Source organism: Solanum lycopersicum, chromosome 9 (genome assembly GCF_036512215.1).
Source record: "Solanum lycopersicum chromosome 9, SLM_r2.1".
In the NCBI taxonomy this organism is placed as follows: domain Eukaryota; kingdom Viridiplantae; phylum Streptophyta; class Magnoliopsida; order Solanales; family Solanaceae; genus Solanum; species Solanum lycopersicum.
Window position 1 is genome coordinate 60,728,480 of NC_090808.1, and position 10,081 is coordinate 60,738,560.

Consider the following 10,081-nt stretch of genomic DNA (forward strand, 5'->3'; position numbering starts at 1 on the left):
TATGAGATACTAAAATAGATTGAAATAAAAATTGGTTGGGGTTATCAGTCGTCCAAATTTACTTTGTGTTCAAATGGGCTAGAAATTGGATTGGGTCATGACCCGCCCAATTTGACCTACCTTATTTCAATAATTTTAACATATTGCTATTTACTTTTATAATCACAGTTTGAATTTCAACTAAAAAAAATAAAAATAACAAAAAATAAATTGATAAGTAAACCCTGAAAGATATAAATATATCGCAATTCATCCCTTAAACACGAGAATCTACATTATAACTACGTAAATAAAGAGTCTTCAAACGGTTTAAATTAATGATTAAATTGGGTTCAAATAAAGACTTTTAAAATTGTTAGGTGTTTGAATCGGTTGGATTGAGCCAAATTCAAATTATTTTGAGCCCAACCCATGAAATTCTAGATGAGTTAACTATAATTGGGTTCATTTTTACACCTTTAATCATAATAGGGAAAATTATGTGGGATCACAAACATTCCTAAGTAATTAGTTAATAAGGGTGTAGTTTAATTTATTTACTCTCAGTAATTATAGTTTCATTTTTTTGCCATGGTTAATTGAACTCATCAACTCTTTGTATACCCAATAGTAAAAGATCCTTTTTATGCTTTTGTATATAATTTTATACAATATTAATTTTATATCTCCTATCCCCATTTCATATCTTTCTCCTGAAATCACTCCTCCGCTCCTATTTTAAATTTTGAATTTGGAAAAATTTAACGTTTTACCTCCTGTCTTACTTTCAATTTTTCCACCGCCAAAATCAACTCATGAATCTTTTTTTAATTATTATTTTCCTTCATCAACAATAATATATGTATTATATTTATTAGTTTTTTTTAAAAAAAAAATCTTTCGTTCTTATCAAATTATAAGTTCTTCAAAATGAGAATGAAAATTCATCTCTATCTATGAGGATTGCTAAAGGTATGTCATTGCATGTCAATATTGTTAATAATCTACCTTTGTTTTGAATTGAGTTAACTCATGATTTTTGGATCACTATTGGGCCTATGGAAAACATAAATAAGTTCAAGTTGAACAATTTATTGAATTGAGATTCAATAAAAAAAAATGACTCAATGACAATTCAGAAAGTCATCAACAACGTGAAATCTAGCGGCAATAAGAGAAAAGCCGTATACATAAATTCAGAGGAGATTGGATTTAACTTATTAGATTTGGACAGAACTGGACAAATCTGAAGAACATCAGGAACATCAAGTAATTTATATATAAATTACTAAAATTATGTATATAGTGGGTTGTATATGAAGGTAATGTATACAGAGTACTAAGACAATTGTTAATTGTATATTATATTAGTTTTATATCAATTACTAAAGTTATATATATGGTGAGTTGTATGTATATTAAGATAACATATACAAAGTCTTATGAGACAGTAGATATTTGTATACAAATATTTAGTTTTGTATAAAAGAAATTTGTTAAAATCATCCTATAATACATATACAAAATTCTAGTATATTATACAAATTAATTTATATATACAAAAAAATATGATCATAATAAAATATTGTATATATAAACATTACACACTCAAATATATAAATAAATTTCAAGCATACCATTTATACAATTGACAAATAAATATTATACAATCATTTTAATCATTATTTAAAAAAACAAGAAATTACATATGCACATTTACAAATATAATCCATATACCAAAATTACTGTACATTATACAAATTCCTAAATATATACAAAAAAAATATAAACATAATAAAATATTGTACAATACAAATATCCTACACAAAAATAATTTAAAACAAATACAACACATTCTTTTTTTTTAAACAAACACGCTTATCATATTTACAATTTTCATATTATGATAATCACATATACAATTAATAACATATAGTAAATTACACATGAATATTGTATAAAAACTATATACAATTTCTCAAATATATACAATATAATCAATTTAGATATATACAAATAGGATAATTAATGTCTGAGTGTTTCATACGACTTATTTAATTTATTTTTGAGAAAAATATTTGATTTTAAATGATTAGCTTAAATCAAGGAATTGTGTAAATGTTTGTTATCGTATTTAGAGCTACTGTTACCATTCAATGAGAAAGTAAAATATTGAATAAATTAAAAAAAAAAGTTTTATACAAATTAAAAAATACATAACAAACTAAACTATACTCATAGAATGTATTATGTAAACTATACTAATATAATGTTATTTCATAAATTATGTTTGCCATATATAGTCAATGTATAGCTATGTGTAGACAAGTTGTTCTTTATAGTTAGTGTATGCTTTCTATGACTTTTAGCAAGCTAGATTGTAAAGCCATTGTATATTTTCTATGATTTTTAGCTATTTTATATAAATAAAATATATTTATATTTGTTATAAACTAATTCATTTATTGTATATATTTGAAACCACCCCTTTTTTTTGTTAAGTTAGAAATCTTAACTTATAGGTTTTGGTTTATTTGAGGAACTTCATATAGTATGAAATTAGTTGGAGCTGTATAGCTATAGTTTTCTTGATTACAATTCGTAACTATATGCTAGGAGGACGAGAGACATGAGCGAGATTAGGAAAAGGAAGAGATCGCGAGGCGAGCAAGATAATAGAGTAGAGAGGCGAGCAAGATATAGGAGAGAGATACAATAAATTTAAATATATTATTGTTAATTGTATCCCGATTACAGTTGATTTGTATTTATAAATATAATTGTATCATAAATTGTTAAAAGGAAGAAAAGCAAACGAAATAAGTAGAGAGGGGGAGCCAAACGAGTTAGATACATTAGATTTGTATACCTTACCTATAATGATATATCTGATTAATGATTGTATCGCAAATACAATTGATATATTTGATTTGTACCAATGAAAACATTTATATCAACAACTATTTTATTCGTTAATATAAATTAATTGTATCAAGTGTATTAACAAAGAATAAAATCGTAGAATAATGAGTGAAATATGGATAGTAAATTGGATCAGTGTAGATTATGTCACATTGGACTTGAATCTTCTCAAAGAGAGCGAGATATCTGCGCATAACATGAATATTTATTTGTTTGTGTTATTTTATTTTCAACTGTAATTTATTGTATTTGTGGTATATTTACATCAATAATTTTAAAAAAATTAATGTTTTGTTACAGTTTGAAAAAGTGTAGATATCAAGATAGGAGATTTCATCATCATTATGCTTAAACGTTGCTTTTCTCGAGAGATGAAAAAAAAGAGACGTATTATTTTTACTTGCTCAATTCAAGCAGAGAAGAGGTAAAGGTAAAAAAAAATTACCTAATTTTTTTATTCTACTTTTATTGAGAAAAAAAATGATATTTAAAATATTGAAATAGTGAAGATCCATGAAATGAAAATAAATCATTGTGAAAAAAATGATTTTTACATTTTTGAGAAATGCTCTTAAAAAGAGTATTACAGGTACAAATTTTTATTTTGGAATAAATCACAAGTTGTTGTTTGACTATAATAGGATGAATTCTAACTCTAACATGAAAGTTATTGATAAATTACGAAAATTATGTTGCGTAGCCATTTAACTGAAATGTTTTGGGTGAGAAAATTTTCATTCTTGCAATGTACTATAAAACATGTGATGAAATTTACTTTGTCAAGTCACATATAATATTGAAAAATTTGTGACATACAATTTTATTGGTTGTGCTAGTCTTGCAGCTCCTTTTTGTATGATATTGTATATAAAGTATATCATGTACAAATGAATTAGGTAAATTTACTTGATATGAAATTTGATAGTCTGTTTTGTGAGGAAAAATATTATGTTCTATTTAAAAGTTTTGTTGATGTAGATGAGAAAACTTGGTGCTATTTGATGAAAGTGGAAAAACTTATCATATTGCTTGTTAACTCTACTTTGGAGGTTGAAGTATATATATTAGGGAAAATTGTATAAAATAGCAAACTAATAACCTAAATTAAATAGAATAGCTAGGGTTTGATTTAATTGTGCTCCATAGCAAACATTATCTAAAATTTGCCAGCGGCTCTCTCCCAGGAATCTCGCTCGCCTCTCTCGCTTTATACACAAAAGTGTATAATTCTGTTTCTGTTTTGTATAAAGCGAGAGAAAATTGTATATACACATGCAAAAATGTATATCTTCGTGTTATACACTTAATTATACAATTTCCAAACATTTTACTTCAAAGATTGCAGAAAAAAAGGCCAACGAATTATACAATTGCGAATTATACAATTGCAGTGAAACACAATTTTCTCTAGCTTTATACAACAGAAGTGTATATATTGTGTTTCTGTTTTTGTATAAAGCGAGAAAAACATATATCTTTTTGCTACAAAATTATAATTATGCAATATACATACATTTTAATTCGATTCAACTATATGCAAAGCAAATTATACAATTGCAGCGAAATAGGCCAGCGAATTATACAATTTAGGCCAGCGAATTATACACTTGTATATGTATAGCGAATTATACAGTTTTTATGTTTGCTATGGAGCGCAATTATGCAAAGTTTGCTATATTATACAAATATGAATTTTTTGTTTGCTATATGTGAAAGTTGCCCTATATATTAAGCTTCAAATAGTAAAAAAGTAAATTGGTTTCACTATATCAAATACTTTATTTTGAGAAATTATTTTTTTTCTATTTTTGATTAATTGAGAATTAAGATGGTACCAATATTAATAATAGAGTACAAAATCATTATTAAAAGAAAAAAAAATACAGTATGATGAGATCATATTGATCACTAGCATACCATCAATATTAATTGTGTTTAGAATTTGTGACAATTTTGCAGATTCATAAACTAAGGTTGTAGCAAGATAAAAGGGTTTGAAACTCATCGAGGGGATGAAATTCAAGCTCACAAATTTTCGAGTCATATATGAGGAAATTCAACATAGGGACTAGGAATACTACAATCAGATTCAATGGGAAGAACGAAACATATGATGACTTAATATAAAAATGCATTATATATTTATTTTATTCATTCCCTGAGATATTAGTGCATTTAGCCTATAATGATTTGTGGAAATCAAATTATTGAGCTTTTTTCATGTATCTAGTACGAAAGAGGTATCAAATTATAGTAGCACCCGATAGATTTCACCTATATATCTGAGTGTGAAAGTAGGTCGCTATATATGAGAATGAACTTGTTCTAAAAAACACTCATAAAATTGGGTTGGTACAAGGTCGTAATGTGTTGGTTATTAAAACTTATGTCAACCTCTTGATTATTATGTGTGAGTAATGATATTTATTTTCCATAAACAGTCATAATTCAAGTATGAGATCATTATTCACTCTAAAATAAATGTGATTGTTTTACTAAGTGGAGTTTCAATGCAGAACGCACCTTATTATCCATAATAATTTGCCTTTAACTAAATTATGAAGTACTCTCTTATCTTAATATTAATATGAGTGTGGGTTGTAAGTGTGACTTTAATATTAATTAAAATATGACATGTGTCACCTCATGTATCATGTTATGTCCATTGATAGACATGACATTTGTTCCTCATTACTCTCATCAATTGTATAAGAATATGGTCATTAGTTGTTAGTAACTTATGTAATCATCAATTCCTCATCTCACCCATTGTTCTATTTCTTTATTATTGTAACCTATAAGTTATTCATTTATCCAATTTACTATTCATGATCTTTCTACTCATTGTAAGGGAGAATTCAGTATCTATAAATAGTGATGGTTTGTGAAAACAATAAGAAATATACAAGAGAAACAATGTAAGAAAAAAATGAGGAGTTTGTAATGAAGTTAATGTAGTGAAAGAGAAAATTGAGAAAAAAAAATATTTCAAGTCTTCAACTATATTCACAGTATATAAGAGAATATTTATATGTTGAAGGAAGGTGTTCTTACGTGGAGTTTTAAACTCTTCAACTAAACTCAAAGTTGTTTGAGTTGTACGTCGTTGATGGGTTACTATATCTTGGAGGAGACAAATCAAGAATGATACTATTGTACCAATATAGAGATTATGCCGCTAGTTGATTTAAATTTACTTAAATAGAGTGAAATATTTATGCCTCAGGATATATTTTTATTTTTTTGTATTATTTCATTTTCTACTATTATTTATTATATTTATGATATATATACACCAACACAATGCGAGAAAGATGTTACATTAGCACAAAATAAGGTATAAATAAATTTTATATATTCTTATAGTTTTAGAGACTGTTTGGCTCAACTTAAAAGCTGGTCAAATTGACTTAAAAGCTGGTTTTTGACTTATTTAGCTGTTTGGCAATACTCAAAATAACTTATTTTAAGTTAAAAAAAACTTATTTTAAGCCAAAAGTTAAAAACTGGGGTAGGGGTGTTTTTTTTTTTTTAGCTTATAAGCTGTTTTAAGTTGACCATATTTTTACCTTTTTGCGCTTAATATTTTTATACAATCTCCAAATTACCCATATAATCCTAACATCTCTTTCTTTCATTTTTCCCTTTTCACGTTTGGCATAGCTGCTAAACTTCTTCGTGTTCTTCCAATTTGAAGTGAAAATAAACCTTGAAGTAAGTTTAAACATGATGCATAACTTTATTTTTACTTTTTAAAAATGAGTTTAACTAATATATCTACAAATTGGTTATATCTGTAGTCTTTGAGAATTTAAATTTCTGTTATATTTGAATTATAAAAAAAAAAATAACGGTAAAAGGTAATTAGGACTCTACGGCAAGAGAGGGGGATTAGGGAGGGAGTGTTAAAAGATATAAAAATAATAACAAAAAAAAGAGATAAGCTGAAAAATAGTTGGTAACTCACTAGTAAAAGATTATTGATCATTAAATTACTTGACCGTGTAAAAAATGTTTATACCATTAATGAATACAAAGTTAAACTCTTTTACAATTATATCATATTTGTTGTTGATAAGTCGAATATGTTGGTAAACATTATATTCATAAGTGTTTTAACAAATTAAATCAAGATAATAATGATAAAGTTGATGATTATAAAGTCAGACGAAACTTTTAAGCTTCAAAGATGTACATGAAAGCTGAGTTTGATATTGCTAGCCAATTATTAACTCCAATTGAGCTCTAATTAGGTACCAAATGATGTCAACCCGAAAATATTATTAATGGTGCCAACTAATATTTGTAAAATTATTGGGAACATAACTTCTTGATATATAATTTTTTAATTACCTATGAATGAAACTAAAATAAATCTTCAATCGTTCTTTGATCTATTCAAATTATATATCTTTAAAATCTATAACAAGTTTATATTCCTCTTATAAATAATTTGTGATGAGAAAAAAATATATGAATGATAGCAAAATATAATTATTTATGGCTGTAAAATATAAATTAATTAACTTTTATTATGTTAACAGCTTTTAAGGGTATTTCAAACATTTTGATTGAAAAGGCTGTTTATCAACACTTATTTGTCAAACACATAAACAACTTTTTTTTAACTTCAGCACTTTTATCCAAACCCATAACTGCTTATTTTAAAAATTAAGTTTCAGCATTTTAAAAAAGTACTTTTTTAAAGTTGCTTTTATTAAGCCCATCCAAAGGAGCCTTAGAATAGTAAGTTGGGTGAATTTGACTTTTTTAAGTGCCTATTTTAATTATCATAGTCAATTAATGTAACGGAGTTATAAGAGCTAATCATGGGCGAATTTAATGCTAAAATATGGGCTACGTCCATTCATAATTTCTTAGTAAAATTCGATATTATATACTTAGTTATTTAGAGCTGATATATTTTTACTATAAAAGTGATACATACATATACTTATATAACTACAAAAATGATTAACACATATTTTATCATTACAAAAGTGACTCACATATAATTCTATGGAAACAAAATTAATTTTGAGTCATTTTTTCATCTTCATTAAAGGAAAATAGTATATGTGAGTCATTTATATAATAGTACATGTATAGATAAGTCATTTTCATAATAAAAGTACATCAAATCTAAATTGTAAAAATAAAAAGTATATCGAATCCTTTTCTCTTAATATAATATTATTATCTTTTGACACCCTAATACTTAAAAAAAAAATTACATGTGGTGCATTTGGTAAAATGATGAATTGTTAAGGTAGGGTTGTAGAAATTAACTTCCATCCAATACAATTGTTTTGGCACACATGTGCTACAAATCCTAAATTCTTCATTAGAGCCAACACAAATGTTTTAGGTTACAAGTTATCAATAAAAGAAAAAGTAAAAATGAAGAATAATGCAAATTATACTATTGAAGATAGTGTTAGATAGTATTAATTAGATTATTAGGATAACGACGTAGGGCATTTAAAGACTTAATTTGCTTTTTAGCAACACAATGGTGAATTAATTGTGTGAACATATTATTTGTTCACACCATATTACACTTGGTCTTGTAGTTGAAACATTCAAGCCATTCACCAAACATTGTCATCACTTCAACATAAAGAAAAAACAAAAAACTACATCAACATGTAGTGATGTTTAATTAATTGACCTAATCCACTTCGATTAGATTGATTTATAATTACAAGTGTATAATTTCATTTTGTGGAAAACTTGGATACATTAGTTTGAAAAAAAATAAATCAAAAGTGTGACCTAATAATTGATCGAATTACAGATTTTCAGTTCTCAGTCAAAAATATTGGCTACTTAATTTGTTAAATTTTTTTATGTATAGAATTACTTGATACATGTGATCGTGAGAGGTGAGAGGTACTTCTTTGTTTTTATTACATATCGTCTTTATTAAAAATAATTGATTCTTAATATTTGTTATTTCAAAAAATTAACACATAAATGTTATTATTTTTTCAATTTTACCGTCGAGGGTTATAGCTTTGAAAGTACACATTTTATTTACATAAAAAAATTAATAATTAATTAATATTTATTGATCAAATTAATTAATTAAAATTAAATAATAAAAATTTGTTTTAAGAAAATATGAAATAAGGATAAAATGATAAGATTACATAATTTCTTAAAGAACGTAAAATTTAAAATAATAAGAACTAAATAAAAATGGAGTGATGATAATCGAGATACAAATAAACTGATCTAATATGATGATTATTATTTTTTAAAAAAGGATGACTTTTTATTAGATCTCAATTTTCAGGTCAATCTCCACTAATTAATAGAACATGTCAAGCTATACGACGTCGGATTTGGTTTTGACTTCTCCAATATGACGGTTTGGCTTTTTTGAAATTTTTAAAAAAGTTCTATTAAAAAATTGGTAATGACAAATTTGAAATAGACATATAGTTTAGTTCTTGTTCCCAGTGGCTGGTGCTTAATATCTATCACTGTCCACTAGGATAAAAGTAAAATTAAAACTAGTGGCACTTTAATCCCTTCGATGTTAAATTTTAGTTTCGACCTATATTAATGACGGAGTCAAAATTTTTAATAAAAAATTTAAAATTCATATAAATAAACACATAGATTAGTTGAAGGGGATTTAACATCTACTATATATAGAAGTAACTTAATGACGCGCTGATTTTGTGATAGTTAAATTATTAAAACTTTTTTTTTTTTAGAAATATACACTTCTTAATAAAAATTCTGGGTATACTATAATAAACATGATTATTTTTTTCCTTTTCAAAATTCCTACACATTTACTGAATTTTGGGTTCTTTCTCTTTAGAGGTATACTACATTTTGAATCAACAATTCGTATTATATTAAATGGTATATAATTTTTGTCTAAATAATTTGAATTTATATTTTGAATCAAAAATTCATATTATATTAAATGATATATAATTTTTGTCTAAATAATTTGAATTGAAACTAGTAATGCATTATGTCATGAAATTTATATTACTTATTATATCGCCACAAGCATCACATCTACATATACATACTCATAAACCATTAATCTTATGTTTAAATTTAAATTATTTTATTCGAAATATTTTACTTTCGAGTATTTGAATTTAATTTTCAAATTTAGTCATGTGCAAAAATGCAAGTTTTGCATATCATGAAG